The sequence below is a fragment of the Atractosteus spatula genome, unplaced genomic scaffold (assembly GCF_055471065.1).
Source record: "Atractosteus spatula isolate fAtrSpa1 unplaced genomic scaffold, fAtrSpa1.hap1 Scaffold_31, whole genome shotgun sequence".
Classification (NCBI taxonomy): domain Eukaryota; kingdom Metazoa; phylum Chordata; class Actinopteri; order Semionotiformes; family Lepisosteidae; genus Atractosteus; species Atractosteus spatula.
In genome coordinates this window covers 206086-227289 of record NW_028296859.1, presented here as the reverse complement: position 1 = coordinate 227289, position 21204 = coordinate 206086, and the positions used below count along the sequence as shown (strand labels likewise).

The 21204-nt window shown below is 44.8% G+C and overlaps 2 non-coding genes across 2 annotated transcripts; both read left to right on the top strand.

The window, feature by feature from the left end:
* Window positions 1–462: 462 nt before the first annotated feature.
* trnas-gcu (transfer RNA serine (anticodon GCU)) lies at window positions 463–544 on the top strand. The gene has a single exon. It is a non-coding gene; the product is annotated as a tRNA-Ser (tRNA).
* A 19721-nt stretch (window positions 545–20265) lies between these two features.
* trnat-agu (transfer RNA threonine (anticodon AGU)) lies at window positions 20266–20339 on the top strand. Its single transcript has one exon. It is a non-coding gene; the product is annotated as a tRNA-Thr (tRNA).
* Window positions 20340–21204: the final 865 nt, after the last annotated feature.

Genomic DNA, 21204 nt, shown 5'->3' with positions numbered 1-21204 from the left:
CTGTTCTGTAAAACAAGACAGGAAGAAAGGCTTCGCTAGAATTTGAACGCAGGATTTTCTCTTTATTAAACAGGTGCTTTAACCAGCTAAACCACGGCACCGGCAGAGCACTATGCTTACAGCCACGTGGACATACCGCTCTGAGACATCTGCGTTCGGTGTGCGCTGAGCCTGCTCGCCGAGCAAGTTGCCTCCTTTTCATGCACTAGCAGCCCCGATACTAAGAGACAGGATGAGAAATGGCTTTTATCTGGCACTTTTCATATCCAAGGAGATCGATGTGCTTTCCGTGTACAACAGGGTGTCCTCTATACTCGCCACTGAAGCACAGGACACGCCTGGTGGATTGACATCACTCAAGCAAAATAGTGAAATGGCAGGTGGAAGAGGAAAATGACCCTCAAGAATGAAGAAAGATGATCTTGAGCGCGCCAACTCATGTCCGAAGGGGCTGACTTTCTTGACGAGGTGGCCGAGTGGTTAAGGCGATGGACTGCTAATCCATTGTGCTCTGCACGTGTGGGTTCGAATCCCATCCTCGTCGTCTTGAGCTTCTGACTTGTGATCCATTTCTAAGTCGGGTTTGTGCACTTTTGCTACTGTAGTAGAGCAGTAATATTTCTAGCGTTGGCTGAACATGGCTTACAACAGTAGCTGACAGACAATAGTCTCTTAATATTTAGGTTACACTTATGTTTTGTACTGCTTTCACCTGATATTAATAGTAGTCCTGATGAACGGTTTTGGGACATGGTGCATCTTGAAAAATGTTCTTGTTAATTTCAATTAGGAAAAACTGCTCTCCCCAGAAGCTGAAACAGGTCGTGTTTAAATAATATGCAATGCAATAGCAACGTTTGGAGTTGAATCTAGATATGAGTCCTTACCTGTTACAGGAGGCGTTTTAGGACTTTTTTTTTACCGCATATAAAGCTATCAATTCATCTTACATTTCTACTACATCAGTATTAGCAACGTTATCTTTACCTAGCACTAAATGTAGCTTTAAATAAGAGTAAATTTTAAAATATAAGTAAAAGTAAATGCTATTCCATATATTGTAGCTTTGTGGTATTTAGAATGTTTATCTGAGGATGCAAGGGAAAGTATTATACCTTGCGAAACATCCAAGACAAAGGTAAAAGAGGCTCATATTTTAATAAAATTTTCGATCAAAAGAAAACCACTCTGTATATCATCGTTAATATCCCAAGATATCGACGTTCAGTTGAAAGATTTGAAGAAACTCTCCAAGAAGCAACTGCAGTAGCGGAGTTTTGATTTGAACCGATGTTTGCACCTCAATAATCCATTAGTCCTCGAAAGAAACAAAGGCAAGGATGTTTTGAGTGTCACCATGATCCTCTTCTCAATTCAAAAGAAAGGTTTTGTATGATCCTGATTCCACTAGAAAAAGAGTCAATTTCTGCCTGCACTGATATCCCTTCAAACGATTTGTAAGATCTCTGGTAGAATATACAGTAGAATCCTGGTCTATTTCTTCTACTAAAAGAGACTATGGGACTGAGTATTTTGATGTCGAACTGGGATTTAAATAAACAGAAACAGTACACTACATTGGGCTACGCGTATGACAAAACGTGGGCGTTTCAAGTCGACCTTTCCATAGCTCAGTTGCTAGAGCGTACAACTGTTTAAAAAAAGCAGCGGGCGATTATGTCGCTGTTTTGAATCCGGCTCGAAGGATGGTGTTTTCTTGCTCCTTAATTAAAAAGTGAAAACAGCGAATTTGTCTTTCACTTTTACGTTCACCAAACGCTCAGCAAACAGAGAAGCAGAGGCTCCTGTTCTGATCTATCCTCACGTCTGATTGTCTTGCTTTGACCTTTAAAATGTGCACTGTTGACGGTTCACTCTTCCTAACACAATTAAAGACCTGCGGAAAAAACTCGGTATCGGGAGTTTAGTTCAGTGGTAGCGCGCACGTACTCTATGAAGCTTCGTTTTCAATCGCTGGTGTCTCCACTCCCGATTCTTTTTAAACGCGATATCTTTCCTTCCTCGTGTGACTTCCCTCGTGTGTGAATTTCAGGGAGACACATAAACCCTTTGTCTGTTTTAAAGATACATTTTTTTTTAAAACCAGACAAAACGAAAGACGTAGTAATTAGACACACGTAAAAAACACGTGAATCTAATTGAGAAAATGTGGACAGGGGCAATGCATTACTAGTAGCGGCTCTGAGCTCACTGTAGTGCAGTTGACTAAAGTGACAGTAGGGTTAGTGGCGCAATGGATAACGCGTCAGACTTCGAATCAGAAGATTGCAGATTCGATTCCTGTCTGGCTCGTGAAGCTTTTAAACCACGCTACTCAACACTGTCCCCTAGTGTGTGCGGTCCTACACAACCTTACTATTGACTGGATGAGTCTCCTGTTCCATCTCCAGTTCTTTCCACACATTCTGCCTGTTTCACCACCGTTGTTGTAGGACAACAGCCACAGATATGAGAAGAGATACTGTTCCGAACAACTGTCTTAAATAATCACGTTGATAAAGGTGACAATAAGTTTTTTTTCTTTAACGTAACCTTACATTTGCCTATAAAGTTCACACTATTTTCTGTAGCCACAGATCGCCAATATTTCTGCTGTCTCCTGAGAAACACAAGTATAGAGTTCAAACACAATAAATAATACCACAAATCTATTCAGTTAACACCCAGATGTGACAGAACGGATGTAAGACTTACACCCCCTTTAAATATGTATTTCCTTAATTTCAGTTCTCTTCCCTCCCCAGTATACCTGCAAATTCACTATCACATAATAAAGGCTGTACATGCATTACCTCTAATACAGCTACTAATAAAGATATACATTAAAGTTAATTATTAATAAATAATACTATTATTCATAAAGATGTGTATTCATAAGATTCATCGTGAATAGTTGTGGTGTCTGGAAAGCAACGCCAGTGGGCAGTGATTCGTCAAATATACGTATTGTAACGCCCTCTCCCGGTTGTGAAGAGGAAGCGCCCCTAGGCGCTCATAGTACCGCTGGGCAGGCTGGGAGTTGTAGCCGGGGAGAGTCTGAGGGTCAGCACGATGACCAGCAGCTGACCCTACCTGTGTAAATAATGTCATAGTAGTTCTAGTGTCCTGTGTAGTCTTATAAGTGTATAGCTTGTTGTTAAGTAATTACCACCCTAAAGATGTTTACATGCTCCGTCAGTCTCCTCATGTGTGTGTATATTCTGTGTTTGGTTTTGTGTGGTTGATAAAGAATAAAGCTATCGTTTGGTTCATTTATCTCATCTCCATTGGTCCTTTGTCCTGAGAAGAACCTGTAAATGCTACATTGGTGTCAGAAGCGGGCAGGATGGACAAACCGTGGCAGACATTAACCGATTCTGTCAAGCGCTGGCTGACTCTAAAAGAGACAGAACCCACCGGCAGCGCACATATGGAGCCTGAGCAACTCCTGGGTGCGACAGGTGGCCACAGCCCACAGTACCAGGGCTACTTAGTAGTGGTTCTGCCGGTAGAATTGGGGCAACTGGCTGCTACTCCTGGCCAGCAGATACCCCAGAGAGAAGATACCCTCCCTTCCGGAGCCGACCAGCGATTCCCACACTCATCGGCGCGGGTGCGACCTCTACGACTGGGAAGCGCCTTGGGAAACCTATGAGGCGCAGTTCCAGCTCGCGGCCCGAACGAATGGCTGGAACCGGGCAGAGATGGCCAGCCACCTGGCTGTGGCGCTGGAAGGAGCAGCCTGCCTGGTGCTCCTGGATTTCCCGGAGAAGGACTGAGGAGAATATGCGGCACTGGCAGCAGCTCTTTGGCTGCGCTTAGGCGTGGAGGAGGTGCCGGACCTGATGCGGGAGAGGCTGGCCCTGCGGCGGCGCCGACCAGGAGAGCGACTGGGCCCGGTTGCCGCTGATGTCATGTTCCTCGCCCGCCGAGGATACCCAGCTTTTCCCCGGGAGGCGCAGCGGGAGATGGCTCTCCAGGCCTTTCTCAAGGCCCTCTCACCCGAGGAGCTGCAGCGCCATGTACAGCTGGCAGCGCTGGCATCGCTGGAGCAGGCCTTGGCCCTTGCTACACGGACTGAGGCCGTGTTCGGGGTGGCTGGAAGTGCCAGCAGATGCAGTGCGCCCTGCCGGCTGACCGAGGCGGCGACGGAGGAGTCCAGCGAGGGGGAAGAGGAGCCAGCCCATGCAGCAACCACCGCGGAACAGCCCCGCACGCTGTTTTGCGACCGCTGCGGGAAGAGGGGACACCGAGCCCGGTACTGCCGGGCACCCGAACCTCGCACTCCTCGATCGGCATCGGGAAACGGGAACAGGGCGGCACAGCGCGGGAATGGCTGCCCGCCCTTGAACACCTCAACCCCCACTCCGGAGAGCGCTGTTAAGACCGGCGCCCCTCACGCCACCGTGGGGCGAGTCGGCTGTAGCCGGGGCCTGTACCTCCACTGCCAAATCGAGGACCAACCCTGCCTGGCCCTGCTCGACACCGGTTCATCGGTAACCCTACCCTACTTTTCAAAAACCTGTCTGTGTGTTTGATTATTTTTATTTAAAAAAAGTTCAATATTGATCATAACTAAAGAAATTAATGATCACGAACAAAAAAAAGGGCTGAAGATGCGAGTCGCTCTTGAATCAGAGCTGGGTGACACAGGCTTCTGTTCTGATATGGTTGTACGAGAAGCAAGAGGAATCGCTTCTCTCCTATGGAGCATGAGCTGAATCAGGAGTGAGACATTTCGCGTGTTCGTGCATATGTCAATGCATGACCTACATTGTAAAACTAAAACTAAATTAAAAACTAACATTAAGTTATCAGAGACATTAAATTATATACAAACAAGAGACAGGCAAAGTAATAATTCTACATTAAGTGTCTTACACTGACCAAACTAATTGAAATGGTCTTATTCAGAGCCTGTGCAGTTCGTGCTAATTAGAACAACACCAGTACTGAACCCTCAGCACCGTACTGAGCACAAGTTGAGCTGCTCTCCAACTTTGCTACCCACGGGTTTTCGTTGCAATGGAGCTCAGAGAAGGAGCTGATCTCCAGACAGTAGTGTTAAGTTGTCTGCAGCCTCATGCGAATTTCGACAATTTACCCAAAGTGTTTTCTATAGCTTTCAGGTGCAGTTAATTTATATAAAGGAAGGTAAATCGTTTTAACGCAACAAAAGCCAGGCAGGAGTCAAACATACAATTTCCTGATCTGAAGTCAGACGCGTTATGCATTATGCCATTGGTCTTACATCGCTCAATTGCACCATAGTGACCTCAGTGCCACTCATAGTAATACATACTGTATTTCTGATTGAGCGCTGAGTGCAAAGGTTGAATAAGCTTTGCTCCTGCCAACGATTCGGCGTGAAAAAGCACAGCATTAAAGTTTCACAGACAAATGCAGCATGCCGACAAAACTAATTTTAAAAACAACTACGGCACACTACGATTCGCACCGACTCAAAAGTGATCACGGCAGATGTTGTTCCCTGCATAACGCTGAAGGGACCAAAGAGCATTGCTGTTGGGAAGACAAAATGAGGCTTTTTTCTGCCTTGATGTTAAGCTGACAAATACTATCTTGAAACACCTAGTTCAGTTTCTCGACAGACTGTCAAGCAAAGTTTTTACCCATTGAACTCGCAATAGAAGGACGGTCTTAACCCACAAACACTTAGCAGCAGCGAAATTCAAACCTACCCCTGCGAAGAAATTTTTGTACAAACCCAGCAACTTAGACCACCCAGCCACACTCCCAACACCTTACTTTTTTCAGAGAACGCCGGGTTCAGCTCTTGGTGTGCGACGCGTGAAAACGACTGCACCTTCATTTTCCGAGATGTTTCCTATCACTTCTTTGTCAGCTCTGAATATAGCTCTTTTTTGGAGCAGGCTTCAGACCTTTTATTTAATGTATAAAGGAGGGCGCATTCCTAAACGTGTAATTCCTGTTTTAGAAATGTTTTGGGCGGTGTGTTTTATATAACACACAAACAGTGTTCTGTTTGTATTCTGTAGACCTCTGTAGCAATCGTACTGGATGTGACACGGATTCTGAAATGTTTCTTGAAAAGGTATTTAGGGTTGCTTGAATCTATAATAAAAAAGTTACCTGAAACTTCCTACCTTCCAATCACTGATGTCGCTCTCCCTATACCTGTACGTGATGTTTTGCAGATGTGCAGTGTGCCTTTACTCCTGTATTAAAAACGACCTCCGTTGTCGGTCGGAGTTGAAGGAGAACTAACTGCACAGAAAAGTACGTAACGATAAAATGTTTCTACACTTCAGAATGTCCCTATAAATCCCTGCTCACACACGTCGGTGTGGGGAGCGGGCAGGTAGAGAGCTTTTACAGATGCTCATGATGTTTCTCACGGGGTGTTACCTGCGGTAGTATCTTTCTCTGCGCCTTTGGAAAGAAAAGAGCGGCTCCAGTGCAAGGTAAGGTCAGAACAGCCGGTCTTCTTGTCTTACAAAACAAGAAATTTATATCAACAGGGAAATTGAACAATACAGAAATCAGCGCAGTATAAAATAGGAAGCAATCAAACAAAATGCTCAGAAAAAATCGTAGTTGAGTAAATTGGTGTAAAAAAAATATTTGTAAGCAAAGGAGAGCCCGCGCTGCGCGTGAAACACATCAATCGTTCAGCATTTCTGAAATGTTTAATTGAATTGACAAAGAAATCCTCTCCTTAAACTTCGAAAAGGATTATCTGTTGAGCCAGCAGGCATAACACTGCAGTTGCCCGTTTCTCACAGGTGTTTGAAGTTGTGGATAACTTTTAGCAGGTTTGGTGCCCTGGCTTAGCTGGTTAAGACGCCTCACTAAAAACCAGAAGACCCTGGGTATGAATCCCAGCGGTATCTATTTGTAGACAACAGGCCACTCATTGTCAATATTTATGGAGCTCAATTTAGAGACAACGGGAGAAGCATGAGTTACAGCTTTCTGCAGCTGTTTTATGTAACTTTGTATCTGTTGGCTCTGTGACGCAATGGCGAGCATGTTGGACTTTTATTCCTTGGTAGAATTAAGTCATTCAAAGGTTGTGGGTTTGAGTCCCACCAGAGTCACATACCATTTTGATTCAACCTTTCGAAATCCTCTAGGGATTGGTGTTGATCAAGTCAAATAAAAGACTTCTTAAGAGTCCACAGTTGGAAATGAACCAGCAGCCACAAGAAAGAAATTAGCACTGGACTGTGATCACATTACTCCTGTGCTGGAGTCTTTTCTAAACTCCTTCAAATCCAGACTCAAAACCCTCTTCTTTAGAAGAGCCTTTAATGAACTATTATTTACCCCTCTGTTCCTACTGTATTTAATACCACCATCTATTGTCTCCTCTAACTGTGTATTCTCATCCTGTTTATCTTGTGCTTTTTGTTAACTTTATTGTTGTCATTCTGTAAAGCACTTTTGAAAAGCCACCTTTAAAGGCACTATATAATGTAAAGATTATTATTATTATTAATAATGAACAGTGCATTTAACACTGAGAACATGCAGTCCTTCTTTGCAAAGGATTGCAAAAGTTGGGAATTAGCTTTTCACTCGTTTTGTTAAAGACCGTATCCTGGCTTTGTTGCAGGAAATGTCTGGATGCCATCACTGGATCAAGTCTTTTTGATGCCTGACACTGTGTGTTGTAACGGCTGTCACTCTTGACCTAAACAACAGAGAACACTGTTGAAATCGCTGGACTGCCTAGCGGACACTTTGTTGCCTTCTTCTGACCTGTATTTAATGCGATTCTCTGAAAATGTGGCACGTTATATCTGTGCTACCTTTATGGAGGGTGAGCACACTCATAAGAATCATAGATTCGATCACAAGCATCTAAAAATGAGCATGAGAAAATGACATCACGCTATAAGGCTGAATGGCACAAATTCTCCTGTTCCTTCTGCAGCAAATGTGTGTTTTTTTTGCTTCTTAACACTGAGATAGTTGGAGATAGTTGGCAGCAGTGGGATTCCAACTCACACCCCCAAAGAGACTGGAGCTTTAATCCAGCTTTAAACTAAAAACTGGGTGACTTGTAAGGGCTGGTAGGAGAGGAAAGTAATAAATGCTTCTTTTTTGGACAAAGTCTTTATCTACTAAAAGAAGGAAAGAAATATTTGATTATTAATTTTTCACCAGTTGTTTTGATCAAATTATTGTAACGTGGTGCCATATTAAGGTATAATATGTACATGAATGTCATGTCTGAGTCGGTGATGGCAGCTGACTATCGCTGAAGGACTGTTCATCATGAGCGTGTAATCCGGCATAATGAGGGAGAAGAGATTGGCCTCTGTGTCGCAGTGTTCTAGGCAAATGTAAGGTTTCTTTCTTGTAAAATATTTGTGCATCTTGAGTGCATTTTTGTTGCTGAAAATTGATCTTGTGCATTTGAATTAATTCTGATATTGTCACCTAATTCTATACATTTTATCAGCCTACATTTAAAGGAGCTTAATTGCATCAATTAATTGCATAGTGATAGTATTTCTTGCCTTTTAAATACTTCAGTGTTAATGATGTTAAGTGACATCATTGCAAAGGCGATATTTTCTGATGGCTGTTCCGGTAATAATGATTCGCGTTGGAATTACTACTGTCATTACTACTAATAGTGATAAAAAAAGAGCATTCACAGATCTCTGGATGTTGGTCTGGACTCTAGAAAGTGTTTAAATTCATAGGCGACTCTGGACCTCAACACCTGTTGATGGGTCACTTCTGTCAGACACACCAGTGGAGCCCAAGCCCACTTACACACACATTCACACACACTGATAGATATACACCTACACTCTCACATACATTTACACCCACAGACACAACACACAATATACACAAAATCAGACACTCACAGATACACACCCACACACTTACTCACACACATTCACAGACACACAAATAGACACTATATACACACATAGACACCGCATCCACTCTTAGGTACAGATACACTATAACTAACACTAATGCAGATACTGCCAATATTACAACACTAACACTATCATCAAACCCTATCATTGTTACTAACACTGACAAAAACAACTACTAGACTAATAATATGTATAATAACAGTAATACTGTCATGAAACCTAACATGATGATGAGTGTTAATACTCTGACACTAACAGTATAATTATCACTAAATTTAACATGAAAACTAGCATTAAAACTAAATTTAAAAGTATCTATCATCACAAAGTCACATGTATACTTGTATTATTAGTAAAACTACCAGATATACTCTCACTAATATTAACATGAATACTAGCATTAATACTGAAACTATCAGTAATGCCATGATCATTAATACTCACATAGACACTACACACAGTCTATTTCCCTGCACTATTTCACTCTTGCTTCCTTCCAATAAGGACGGAGCTGCTGGAGAAAGGGCGCTATAGAGGATCGCTGTGGAGAGCTGCTGCTGTGCTTTGACATCTGAGCTCTGTGGAAAACGATCTCAATACAATTCTGAAAAACGCGACTCCCAGAACGCCACCCGAACAAGTCTCCACAGCCGAAGCTGTATCTGCTGGGCGGCGCAGTCGTCGTGCACAAAGAAGGCTTTGAAAAGCATCAAAAGCATGTCATTCCGAGTTGGTCGTTTGTGTTTTCCGTTCAGACGTGAAATACCGGGAGACAGAGAGAGCGATGTCTTCCTCGTTAGAGACCGTGGTTTGATTCCCCGACAGCGAGTTGCTCTCCTTCTACCTCCTTAGAGAAAGGACTGCCTTTCACTTCTCTGCATTTTCTTTCACAGCGTCATGCACCTTTTCATTGCTCTCACTTTCAGAGCCTGTGCACAGCACACGACTCGACATCAGGATGCGCATTGAAGTGACAGCAGGAAGCTTTGCGACATGCACTGTGCAGATCCCGTAGATCCCCACACTAGGAATCCCCAAACAGTGAGCGTGGCCACTGTGTTTCCACCCGGTTTTGAACCAGGGACCTTTCGCGTGTGAGGCAAATGTGAGAACCACTACACAACGGAAACGATGGGAAACCATGCACAGTGACCCAGTGCTGAACTTCGCCAATGCTATTCAGCTGCTTCCAGTGCCTTCGTTGGAGTGCGCTGATTGACCGTGCTCACCAGAGACCAGCACGCCTGTCATGGACGGAGCAGGAAAGGCGGCGCCACATTCTACAGCCCTCTCCACGCAATCGACGCAATCGGGCTACTGAAGTGGAGAAAATCTCCTCTCCAGAAAGTGCAAATATCATCTTGGAGAGTATAAATTCTATTGCCGAAGGTCAACACTATCTACCAGAGTCACCCCACCCACCTCCTGCAGGTTTCCGAGCTGCAGTGATGATCACTTCGGCTCACAAGCGAGAGGTCCTCGGTTGGAAACAGGCGCCCCTTCTTCTTGTACGTTTTGCACATGATCGAGTGGTTTTAGTGTGGCTCCTTCGTACACGGTGCTGATCTTTTGGAAAGCAGGAGGCAAAACTGACACGTTCCCATACCGGGAAATGAACCTGGCCCACCTGGGTGAAAACCAGGAATCCTAACCACTAGCCCATATGGGAGCACGCAGCCTTCTTCCGTGTGTCATGCAAGCAAACTGTAATTGCCGTTTGCACTTAGAGTGTCGAAGGGTCGATGTATACTGGGGCTCAGTTGAAATGCAACATCAGGACTTTTCCGACTCCTGTCACACGAAGAGGGCACAGACTTTTCTGCCCCACCGCGTGTGTCTCGGTATCTCGCCGTGATTGTATAGTGGTCAGTACTTTGCGTTGTGGCCTTAACAACCCCGGTTTGAATCCAGGTCACGGCAGAATAGGGGTGTCTGCTTTTACTACTTGCATGCAGAAGGCAATAAAAAAGCCAATCGATGTGAACTAACGAAGTTTTACAGAGGAGTACTGCCTGACTGGATCGTTGATGAACGACAGAGGCCACTCCGACCTCTTCTCGGTTTTCTTCAATGACTTACTAAGGATCTTCTTCACATTCGCCCATGCAGGGGAAGCCAGTTACACCAAAGCAAATGCAGGAAAGTGCATTTCAAGCAGAGACCAGTGCATTTCAAGGAGGGACCTGTTTACACCGAGAGTGGTCGGAGTATGGAACAATGCGCCGAACGCTGTTGCTGGATACAATTCTTGATGAGATCTTGGGCTCACTAAGCAGGTAATGGCAGGTACCGCTCGCTCCCGATGCTCGCTCGAAGACGGCCTTTTCCATCGGCCAGGGCCTCTGGCAGTTTACTGTCATTCCCTTTGGCCTGTGCAATGCCCCGGCGACGTTCGAGAGGCTGATGGAGAGGGTGCTGGCATCGGTCCTGCGGAACCAGTGTGTGCTGTATCTGGACGATCTGCTGGTTCATGCCCAGGGTTTCGACCAGGCCTTGACGAACCTCCAGGCAGTACTGGCCTGCATCCGCCGTGCTGGCCTGAGGCTCAACCACAACAATTGAGAGCTCCTGCGGCGGGAGGGGACCTTCCTCGGACATGTTGTTGGACCGCGAGGGGTGGCTACAGACCCAGGTAAGGTTGCTGCAGTGAGGGGATGGCCAACTCCCCGCACCGTCGCAGAGCTGTGCAGCTTTCTGGGGTTGGCTTTGTATTATCTGAGGTTCGTCCGGGACTTTGCCAGCATCTCTCCCCCGCTGCACTGCCTCACCGACAAGGGCCGCCGTTTTGACTTGGACTCGGGCTGCGAGACGGCTTTCGGTCGGTTACGTGAAGCTCTGGTGGGGGCCTCCGTGCTAGCCTATCCCGATCCGTGGTTACTGTATATCCTGGATACCGACGCAAGTGACTTGGGGGTGGGCGTGGTGCTGGCACAGGAGGGGCCAGATGGGAGCGGGTAGTTGCCTACTACAGTCGGGCTTTGAATAAGGCTGAACGGAACTACTGCGTGACCCGTCGCGAGCTTCAGGCCATACCTATTCGGGACCCGATTCCTGTTGAGGACCGACCATGCGTCCCTCACCTGGCTGCTCCACTTTAAGGAGCCGGAGGGGCAGATGGTGCGATGGATAGAGGTCCTGCAGGAGTATGACTTCACTGTTGTGCACCGTGCTGGATCTCGCCATCTCAATGCCGGCATTCTCTCGCGGCACCCCTGTGAGGTTGCGGACTGCCACTACTGCGCCCGGTGGGAGCAGTGTGAGGGAGCCGTCTGCACAGTGACGGAGGCAAGCACCTCGGCCACAGCCCTGGAGGGGCCGCTGGGGGTGGGCATGTCAGACCTGGCACAGCAACAGGCAGCTGATCCTGACGTGGGGCCGGTGCTCCGCTGGAAGGCAGCAGGAGCGCGGCCTGCGCGAGAGGAGCACCCCCAGCACCCAAAGTCCGTCAAGGCCCTCTGCGTCCTGTAGGAGGCCTTGGAGGTAAAGGACGGGGTGCTGCGCCGGGGGTGGCAGGTACCCTCCAGTGGCGAGATACGGTGGCAGCAGGTGGTGCCACAGTCGCTCCGCGCGGCTGTGCTCAGAGTGGTGCATGGCCAGCCGGGCGTGGGGCATTTCGGCTGTAAAAAAACCCTGCAGCGTCTCCGAGGCCATTTTTATTGGGGTCTTTGCCACCGGGACGTGGAGCGGTATTGCCGAACATGTGCAGTGTGCGTGGCGCAGAAAGGTCCCCTCGAGTGCTCTCGGGCCCCCCTCCAACAACACCAGGTGGGGGCTCCTATGGAGCGGGTGGGGGTAGATGTTTTGGACCCGTTTCCGCGCACCGAGGCCAGAAACCACTATATCCTGGTAGCAATGGACTATTTCACGAAGTGGCCGGAGGCCTATGCCCTCCCGGACCAGAGTGCCCCCACGGTGGCCAATGCACTACTGGAGGGGATGTTTGCCAGGCTGGGGGTGCCGGAGGAGTTACACAGTGACCAGGGGCGTAACTTCAAGTCCCAGGTCTTCGCCAGAGTGTGCCAGCGCCTGGGGATCTCTATGACTCAGACCACCCCGCTGCATCCCCAGAGCGACGGGACTGTGGAGCGGTTTAATCGGATGCTCCCCACCCAGCTGGCCTCCCTGGTGTCCTGTCACCAACGGGACTGGGACCGCCACCTCCCCCTCGAGCTCTGGGCTTATCGGACCGCAGTCCAGGAATCTACCGGGTGTACCCTGGCCTCACTCATGCTGGGCCGGGAAATGCAAACCCTGGTGGACCTGGTCTTCGGCCTGCCGCCCGGAGACGAGTCGGCACCACCAGCTGGACCGGACTACGAATAGGACCTGTAGCAGTGGATGTGGCGGGTGCACAGCTTTACCCGGACCCATCTGACTCAGGCGGGAGTCTGGCAGAAGCGGTACTACGACCTGCGCTGCAGGGGGCCTGCCTTCCTGCCCTGGGACTTGGTTTGGGTGTACAGCCCGCACCGCCGCAAAGGCCTCAGCCCTAAGCTGGCGCCTTTGTGGGAGGGGGCCGCTGAGGTCCTCGGGGTGGTAGGCAAGGTCTGCCACCGGGGGAGAGTGGTGGTTCTGCACCGAGACCGCCGGGCCCCCTATTGGGACCGGGAGGAGGAGCCTCGCGGGGAGGCTCCGAAGGAGCAGCCAGGGCCAGAGCCGGCCTACAATGGGGTGACCGTGGGCCGCCGGCCACCACCGCTTCGTAACAGCTGCTCACGCAGAGTTCCACAGCCTTTAGCCTAGTATGAGTAGAGCCTGAGGGGGTGTTCGATGTCAGCGGGACGCCAGACGCTTCAGGTGGGGACAGTGTAACCCCCCTGGCCCGGTGGTGAGGAGGAAGCGCACCTAGGCACTCATGGTACCGCGGAGCAGGCTGGGAGTTGTAGCCGGGGAGAGTCTGAGGGTCAGCTCGATGACCAGCAACTGACCCTGCATATGTAAATAGTGTTATAGTAGTTTTAGTGTCCTGTGTAGCCTTATAAGTGTATAGCCTGTTGTTAAGTAATTACCACCGAGATGTGAATGTGTTCCATCAGTCTCCTCATGTGTGTGTATGTCCTGTGTTTGGTTTTGTGTGGCTTCGATAAAAGAATAAAGCTGTCGCTTGGTTTACTATCACGTCGCCACTTGTCCTTTCCTGAGGGAACCTGAAAACAGTACAGTATTATAGCATGAACCCCTGACGATTTTCTTGATACGTTTTATGTGCTCTTTTGTATTGTATGTATTTTTGTTGTTCAAATAAAAAGTAAAAAACACAACTTTCCGGATGCGGCTGCTGTAAAAATAAAATGACATCAAGGGTGCTGTACGCAGAGGTCTGAAACCTGCTCTACAGAAGAACTGTATCCAGAGGTGTTAAAGAAGTCGAGATCTCGCCATGAGAGGGGAAGCATCTCAGAAAAGCAGGTGCAGTCGGTTCCACGGTCATAACGCCACTAAGTCGGGCGACAAGAGCAAAACCCACCCGGCTTCCTCCGGGCAAGTAATGTTTCAAAATTACAGTTCGGATTTATTGGAAAACTTCACAAGAATTATTAGGTTAGGACTGTAAAATTGTTTTTTAATGTCTTGGTATATTTACCTTCATTTTAATATAGATACAGTATAACCATAAATGATGTTAAGCATATTGAACTTTTGTCGTACTTTTTAAAACATTTTAGCTGAGGACACACGGCGACTATTATACCTTGTGATACATGCAAGACATCTGTAAACGAAGATGTAATTACAATAAAATTGGCAATTAACAGAAAACCACAATTTGTATAATATTATTCCTCGAAATGAATGATCAATTGAAGGATTTGAAGAAACTATCAAAGAAACAGCAGCAATAGCAGATGATTTTGGTTTTGAACCCATCTTTACACTTCAATAATCCATTTGTCCTTGAAAAAAGAAAAGACAGGCATATTTTGAGTCTCATAATTATCCTCTTCTCGATCCAAAAGAAACGTTGATTGCTTCTGTACTTTTTTGGATTTTCTTACGAAGATCTCACGAAGTATTGCCAGGATCTATATTTAGCGTTCGGTAGCGATAACACTGCTGATATTGATTGAGTAAAAATCTATGATGTATTGACAGCTTTATCTGAAGCAAGAAATCCTCGAACGCCGCTTATGAAGTGTTGGGATTCATACCAAAAAATGCCTTTTGTTTTCCCACCCAAAATGCTACTATTACATTACACATTATGCAAACATTACCAGTTTTAGTAGCTTCTGGGCGTGATTTTCCAAAACTGAAACTAATTACAAATTATTTAAGATGAACCATGTCCAAAAATTGTAAATCAGGATTAATATAATACCAAATGAAATTACTACAGAAGAAAATGTTTAACTGAAATATGAATAAGACTATGCAAGCCTACAAAATAGAACAATTCAATATTTATAACTTATTTTTTTATTTTTTGAGAAATGGGCTCACACGCCGGAAGACACTAACGTTTCTCTTCGTTAGAGTATGTGAATAACAGTTTAACCCCAAATGTCTGTAATTGTGGTTCTGTTAAAATTCAAAAAAGCATCTATCAATAGTACGAAATTATTAAGAAAGGAAGAAATTGTGTTATTTCATAAACTGTAAGACATGAAGACATTGACAGGTTATATCCTTTGCTTTGTCTTTTAACGCAAGCGTTCAGGATCCAAGCCCATGTTCGGACGGTTGTGTTTCTTTTGTAATCATCAAATGGCATTGTTTTGTCCGTCAGTTCTTTCTCGAGTTGTACCATGGATATTTTATACCATCAATACTTTTCATGCTCTTTTGCATTTTCCTTCACATACGGAAAAAAACTCAAGGCGTTCTTGTCACTGTGCTACACAGTACAGGACACGCAGTGAGGAATTCATGCAGCTTTCAGCTCAGTGCGGAATCCAGGGGGAGGACTCGCTTGGTGAATGATCTCTCAGGAAATCCCGGGTGAGATTCAACATCCCGGGTGAGGTTTTTCTGCAACAGCCACGACAAGTGTGAAGACGTTCTCTAAATTTCCAGAAAGTGACTTTAAATTAGTTCACATTCTTTGGTAGTTAACAGAACTAAATGCTTTGGAGGTACATTTAAAACTGCAGAGAGCACTGTAGCACTTCAAGTTTAATTGTGTAAACCTGGCTCTCTATGAATACGAGCAAAGAGTACCTCATACATGCAAAGCATGCACTCTACCACTGAGCTACATCCCCGACATAGAAGGTTGTGGAAGTGACTTAGAGATGTGCAGATGCTCACAGAACACAATCCATCTTTTGCATCTTTTAAGTGCTCTTGATTAAACTATGCATAGAAAAACAGCAGTACTGATGATTTTCATGGACTGATGCACACTTGTTCTGTACAACTCCAGTGATAAAACCTTGTCTGTAAATATTGTAGAACGTAAAAGGGTGAAACAACGCTCCAACCACAGGAATGGTAACAGAAAGGATCATTTTCTTATTTAATACGTCCTTTTGAGATGCATTGTCAATGCATCTCAATATTAGAATATTAGAATATTAGAATTCCTGTCTTCTTGATGGATTCAGACTCCTTCTCAGAAGTCCTTGCTTACCAAATAACTTTACAGCTAAGGAAGAGTAGCTCGGAAAATACCCAACTCAACAAGCGAGCGCGTTGGTTGCTCTTGCTCTGAATGCAAGGAGCTGTTTTTTTTCGCATTAATCATTATTAACCAGAAACAGCTGCACAACTGGTCGCATTTGTGATTATGTCACTTCTCTGCTTCAGCAAGGTCAATAAAAGACTCTAAAAGTAGTAGAGAAAAACCGAATTAAAATCCTATTAGCAATTCTGAGCGATATCTGCATACAGGCAATCCAATAAGAACGTTGAAATGTTTGAATATCATCTCTCTATATATTGCGCTGCTTTTTACTTGGAGTAAAACTATTGGATTGGAGGAATACTAACCACTGGGTTAAAATGTATTGTTTTTATTTGGAGAAATCAATGAACTCTTGATTTTATATGTTTTAAAAGACGGTCATGTGCACAGAAAAAAGACAGTGCTGAGTATTTTTCTGGAGACGGAGCATGAAGTATTGCCAGGATCGATATTTAGCATTCGGTAGTGATAACACTGCTGATATTGATTGAGTACAAATCTATGATGTATTGACAGCTTCATCTGAAGCGAGAAGTCCTAGAACGCCATCTATGAAATTTTAGGATTCATACCAAGAAATGCCTTTTTTTTCCCACCCCAACTGCTGCTATTGCATTACACATTATGTGAACATTACCAGTTTTGGTAGCTTCTGGGCACGATTTTCCTAAACTGAAACTTATTACAAAATTCTTTAAGATGAACCATGTCCAAAAATTGTAAATCAGGACTAATTTTAATATTAAATGAAATTACTACAGAAGAAAAGGTTTAACTGAAATATGAATAAGACTATGCAAGCCTAAAAAATAGAAAAATTCAATTTATATAACTTATTTTTTTATTTTTTGAGAAATGGGCTCACACACCGGAAGACAATAACGTTTCTCTTCGTTAGAGTATGTGAATAACAGTTTAACCCCAAATGTTTGTAATTGTGATTCTGTTAAAATTATATAAATCGTAAGAAATTATTAAGAAAGTAAGAAATTGTTTTGTTTCACAAACTATAAGACAATGAAGAGAGTTTACTTCGCTTTTGTTCTTTTAACTTAAGAGTTCAGGGTCCAAATCCATCTGCGGATGGTTGTGTTTCTTGAATTTCTTGTAATCATCAAAAGTCGTTGTTTTGGGCTTCAGTTTTTTCTCGAGTTATACCATGGATATTTTATACAATCAATACTTTTCATACTCTTTTGCATTTTCCTTCACATACAGAAAAAGTTGAAGGTGTTCATGTCACTGTGCTGCACATTTATGCAGGACACACAGTGAGGAATTCGTGCAGCTTTCAGCTCAGTGCCGAGTCCACTGTGCGAGATCGCTCGCTGAATGATCTCTCAGGAAATCCCGGGTGAGATTCAAAAGGTAAACCTGGCTCTCTATGAACACGAGCAAAGAGTTCTCACTCAACAGAAGATTGCGATGTGAGTACAGTAATATAAAACACCTGAAGATGCCAGGGATTGAACCCCGGACCTGTGGAGCAGTAAGTGACTTGTAGCGCTGACATAAGAGATACTTACATAAAGTGCTTTTACTGACCACATTACAAATCACAGGAAGTAAGGTCTTAAAACATTGGGCAGTAGTGGGATTTAAACCCACGCCCCTGAGAGAGTGGAGCCTAAAATCCAGCATATTAGACCATTCAGCCACACTACCTCTGGCCCCTTCTCCTTTCCTCTCGTTGCTGAGTATAGGTGCCTTCATGCAATTGAGCCAGGTTTGAATCCCAGCCAATGCATCTCCAAATCTTTTCAAATGAATCTGTGATCTTGTAGCACATCCTCTGAAACCAGCAATCGAAATTGGAAACGTCTTCTTCAACACTGAAAAGCTCAATTAGGAAGAAGCAGTTGTACACAGGACAGCAGTACCGTATGTGTTCTTGATTGATTCAGACTCGTTCTCAGTGGTTCTTGCTCACCAAATAACTTAAAAGCTGAGGAAGAATGCTACGAAAAATACTAATCAAAATACAAAATAATAATCATTATTAACCAGAAACAGCAGAAACACTGGTCACATTTGTGATTATGTCGCTTCTCTGCTTCAGCAAGGTCAATAAAGGACTCTCTGAAAGTAGTTAAACACTAAAGAACTGCAAAACTGAATTCAAAATCATATTAGGAATTCTGAGTGATGCCTGCTGACATGCAATCCAATACGGATGTTGTCTTTAAATAAGAATTCTCTATGTTTCCCTGCCTTTTCCCTGGAGTGAAACCATTGGATTGAAGGAATTCTTATCACAGGTTTACAAGGTGCCGTTGATATTTGGATAAATCTATGAACTCGTGATTTTTATATACTTTAAATATCGGCCATATGCACAGAATAAAATGACAGTACTAATGATTTTTCCTGAGACGAAGCACAGCTTATCTTTCCAAGACAGCTGATAAAGGCAAGCCAGTGGATACTCTAGCAGAACATGGAAAAACGTTCAGCTTTGTAACCAACAAATTCCCCATTTAGATCTGACATGTGAGGTATGCTTTGTGATTGCTTGAAGTGAAACCCACAATCTCTTTGGAACTTAGACAAGTTATTTCTGATGGAGCGCTATGCGGAAAGACTTAATCAGCTCTACCCCTGAGGATGACTCGACTTGAAAATGCAGAACATTAACGTTTCACAGATAAAAGGAGCACAACCGACATTAAAATTGAGGGCGCACTGTGATTTGCACTGACTCAAAAGTGATCTTGGTAGACAATCTTCCCTGCTGAAGGTGGAAACAAGAATTTGTGTTGAGAAGAAGAAACACTTTTTTCTCCCTGCTTTGATGTTAAGCTGATAAAGTAGCTTTTAACACATTGCTCCACTTGGTGGTTGTAACACAGAAACTCCTAGCAGCAGTGGAATTCAAACCCACACCTCCAACGAGACTGGAGCCTTAATCCAGCACCTTAGACCACTCAGCCACACTACCCACTATGCCCTGTCTCTTTGTCTCATTACTTTCCCGGAGGAAGCCGGGTGGCTTTTGCTCTTGTCCGACAGTGGCGTTATGACTATGGAACCGACTGCACCTGCTTTTTCTGAGATGCTTCCCCTCTCATGGTGAGATCTCGACTTCTTTAACACCTCTGGATACAGTTCTTCTGTGGATCGGTTATGTGGGAGACGGCACTTCGATACTAAGATCGAAAGTGATCTGAAACTACCCAGCTTTCAATCTCTGAGGTAGTTGTCACTAAACTCGGACGTGATGTGCCGTGTGCCATTACTTTTGTTGCGTTCAAGAGTATTCGTTGCGTGAGCTCCTCACTGCATGTCCTGTACTGTACTGTGATTTCATTTAGAGTACAGCGACTAGAACGCCTTGAATGTCTATCAGTATGTATATATAAAAACGCTAAAGAACATGTAAAGTGATTAACATTTCCTTGATATCGATTTTCTGATTATGTCTTGGCTTCATTTAATGAATTTCCTTAGTGACAGATAATTTCTTTCCGGTATTTTTTTCTGGTGCTGTTATTGATCGCATACGAAACATTATTCTCATAAAGAACATGTCACCTACAAAGTCACTATGAAACTGGTATCAGGAAAAGTTTCTTAATATTTCTTTTGATTAGCATGCAAGTGAATTTGATCATTAACTATGGAATTTCCCACTAGCGTGGAGCTCAAACTCACAATCTTGAGATTCAGAGTTTGATGAAACACGGATCATGGAACGCAGATGTCTCAGAGCAGTTGAGACGTGTCCAAGTGGCTGTCAAAGGACAGCACTTTGGCGGCACCGTGGCTTAGTTGGCTAAAGCGCCTGTCTAGTAAACAGGAGATCCTGGGTCCGATTCCCAGCGGTGCCTGTCTTACTGTCTTACTGTACAGAATTTATCCTTACGGGCAAATCCCAAGCGCTTTTGGGTTGAGAGGACGTAAGAAGGTTTTTGTTTTGTGCCTTGATGTCAAGCTGAGAAAGCATCTTTAAACACTTTGCTTAGTTTCTCGAGAGACTGCCAAAAAGCAGCTCCCTCCCTTTTGTCTGAAGTCAGCTGAAAGGGGGTCTCGACAGAAGCACCTGGCAGCAGTGGGATGCGAACCCACACCCCCAAAGAGACTGGAGCCTTAATCCAGCGCTTTAGACCGCTCGGCCACGCTACCCGCTGTGCGCTGTCTCTTTGTCTCATTACTTGCTCGGAGGAAGCCGGGTGGGTTTTGCTCTTGTCGCCTGACTTAGTGGCGTTATGACCGTGGAACCGACTGCACCTGCTTTTTCTGAGATGCTTCCCCTCTCATGGCGAGATCTCAACTTCTTTAACATCTCTGGATAAAGATCTTCTGTGGAGCAGGTTTCAGACCTCTGCGTACAGCACCCTTGATGTCATTTTATTTTTACAGCAGCCGCATCCGGAAAGTTATGTCTTTTACGTTTTATTTGAACAACAAAATTACATACAATACAAACAAGAGCACATATAACGTATCAAGAAAATCGTCAGGGGCACATGCTATAATACAATTACACTTTATGAAAAACGATTACACAAGGTAAATAAAGATAAGGTCCGCACAGCTTGTTCTTACATTTCGAAAGAGTCCATAAATACCCCTTTACGTCTATTTTGAACTGTTCAAACGTAGGACTCTTCCCAGACCATTTCACTTTATACCACATTCCTAAACGAGGATGCATCTCCTGTTTTAGAACTATTTTGGGCGGTATGGCTTATA